We start from the raw sequence: 3,048 nt of genomic DNA on the forward strand, positions 1-3,048 counted from the left end.
TACAAATTTTTCGCAAGTATTATTTCTACATATGTATATGTAAGCACTTCCAGTGCCGGCCATTTGAATAGCGCCCCCTTTTGTTTCTCAGTATTTACAATCTTCCTTTTGTTTATTTAAAATTTATTAGCTATTTATAAAAATACAGAAACAAGTATATCCGACTCTCCAACATTTGAAAAAACATTCGAATTTTTTGAGTATTCAAAAGGGCTTCCGTATATGTATAACAAACATGGTGCTCGATGTGCATATAAAAAAAAAAAAATTGGCGAACATACTTTGTATAGAAGAAAATGTGTGACTCCTTCAACCAAACAATTTAAATATGTTTGAAATTTTTATGAAAGTTTGTTCAATTTTTATGAAATTTGTATAGTTTTAAAATTGGATTTACATGAGTTTTGTTATAGAATATGCTATATGTATTTTCAATAAAGCAATATAAACAAGAGGAAAACTGGCAATACTGAGGATCAAAAGGGGGCGCTATTAAAGTGGCCGGCACTGTATATGGAGGTATAGAACGAGATCTGCTGTTCATTACTAATGTTGCCAAGTGCTGCGATTGACATCGCCAAAGAACGGCGATTGGTAAAAATACATTTTTATCGAGCCCCTACAGGCCACTCATAAACTTGATTGTGATTCATAACTAGCGCGATCCTATTATTGTTTTTATTTTTTCATTTTATGACCAACGCCTTTGTGTGAGCATTTGAACAATTCCAAAACGCTACTGTTAGTAACCCGATAAGAGAGTTCAAAGCCGATGCACATATGTATACATACATACATATGTATGTATAATAGAAGGTGCTTATTGCATGTAAGCGTGTACACATGTGATTATGGATGCACCCTAACGGAAAGTCAACTGCTTTTGAGAACTTAAAACTGTAATGAGTTTTTCCGGAGACGCCTTATACCAATTTAGATAGAAAGGTTGGCCTTGCACAACTCCACTTAGCTGGAGTAAGTAATTGGAGATTTAAAGCCTTAACTAGAGTTTGTGATATCAACGGTCGAAGGTTTACGATAAACTTTTTATCGGTGCTCCGAAAAAATGTCATGAAATACACCCGAAACAAAACTAGTGTAGGTAGTAGCTATGGTCGAGTATAACATAAAAATAGGTTCCGTATAGTTCCGCCAGTTTTTATTTAATTTATAAGCAACCGTTATGTTCGTACTTGGTGCTCTTATCTGTTAACAGCTTGACTAATTTTGATCCGATTTTAAAAACCAGTTATTTTGAATCTGAAAAATGTTTAATTTAATTTGAAAACGGTTTCATTTAGTTTGAAAAAGGTTTCACTTAATTTGAAAATGGTTTCATTTAAACTGAAAATGCTATATTAAATTTTAATAAGCCCCTATTTTTCTTAATATTTTTTTTTTAACTTAGACCATCGCTAATTTGAAAAATTTCTATGAAAGTTGCCAAGCAAGTAGTATTTATCTAAAAGAACATTTATTTTTGAATAATTTGCTACCTCATCTAATGCATTTGCGTAAAAACTGTCAGAGTTAAGCAAGATAAGTAAAAATACGGCCTTGAATTTATTTGTGCATATGTGTCGGACGTTCAGATTTTTTGAGCAGTGTGGCTAAGTTCATCAACATTTACTCAAAATTTATATATACAATTGCTCTTAAGCAAAAAATTTATTTTTCATGAAATATTAGGCAATGGGCGTGGCACCGCCACTGACAAAAACACGCTCTCCAGCTAGCTATATTTTAGGCGGAGTAGGTTTTGTCCGATTTCAAAAATATTCAAGATAGTGCTAAGAAGGCTGAGCACACTACGAATATTTTCCTAAAATTTTATGAAAAAGGAGTTTTATGCCAATGAAACACGGTAAATATTAACTTTGAGTATTTGTTTTAGGTAAATACTACATATTTGGCAACTGTCATAGAAATTTTTGAGATTAGCGATAGTCAAAGCTGAAAAAAAAATAAGAAAAATAAAGAGTTATTAAAGTTTAACCGATGAAAACTCCCCACAAGCTAAGTCCATTAATATGTTGTTATACATCATTTTAAATACCTATAAATCCTCTTTTCAAAACGTGTTTGGTTCCTAAAATCGTATGAAAAATAGTGAAGCATTTGATATATAAGTGCATCACGTACGAACATAACGGTTGTTTTTAAGTAAAATAAAAATGGAGGGTTCAGGAACTATACGGAACCTATTTTTATGTTGTACTCGACCATAGCGACAACCTACACTAGGTTTTGTTTTGGGTGTATTCCATGACTTTTTGTTAGCACGTGTTATTAATTCAAACCAATAATTTATACATGTATTTTCCCTAGCACAAAACTTCCCAGCAGGGTAGGATCAATTTTGGGATTATAAGAATGCGCGTATGTGTTTACAGTTATTACTTTATTGCATAAATGTGACGACAAATCTATAAATTAAATTTTTTTAACAAAACTTCGGGGTATAGAGAACTGTTGCGGGTACGCTCCCTTAGCTAATGACTATAAAGTTTTTTCTTGATAACAGAAGGTTGGTAATTATTTGAATTTCGATAGAAAATTGTTACTGTTATAATAAATAGTTGCTTTTGTAACAGCAACGACTAAACTTGATTGAATTTCCTATAAAGCAAATGTAAACCTGCTTATTTAGACTATCTTGTTGTGAACTTATGAAAGAAAATTAAAGAGCTTTCGAAAATGCTGCTGAAGTTACAGTCGTTCGTCAAATATACTACATATATCTGCGCAGTTCTAATTCCGTCGACCCCGACTGTCCTAAAAAAGCACATCGTATTTTTTTATTTAATGAAACAGTGATTCCGTTAAATTTCTTTTTTTTTTAATTATTTCAACATCACAATGTATTCACTCATTCCTACGTACTATTACGCTTTGTTGGTGTTATTTGTATGATAATATACAATAAGTAGTTAAGTGCAGCAGATGGTTTGTGTGGCGACAAAGCAAATACCCAGGTGTTTTCATACGGCGGTATGATTTCTCGCCTATTTTATAATTCATTCCGTTATATATGTATGTATAAACTAG

The 3,048-nt window shown here is 32.2% G+C and overlaps 1 protein-coding gene across 1 annotated transcript in view; it reads right to left on the reverse strand.

Moving 5' to 3' along the window:
- Positions 1 to 2,817: 2,817 nt before the first annotated feature.
- LOC118737168 (probable cytosolic oligopeptidase A) overlaps positions 2,818 to 3,048 on the reverse strand; it is a gene marked incomplete at its 5' end in the record, with an annotated part of 3,591 nt that continues 3,360 nt past the window's right edge. Inside the window, 1 exon segment of the mRNA XM_036467509.1 lies at positions 2,818 to 3,005.

The sequence above is a fragment of the Rhagoletis pomonella genome, unplaced genomic scaffold (assembly GCF_013731165.1).
Source record: "Rhagoletis pomonella isolate Grant_MI unplaced genomic scaffold, Rhpom_1.0 Rhpom_scaffold_00004, whole genome shotgun sequence".
NCBI lineage: Eukaryota > Metazoa > Arthropoda > Insecta > Diptera > Tephritidae > Rhagoletis > Rhagoletis pomonella.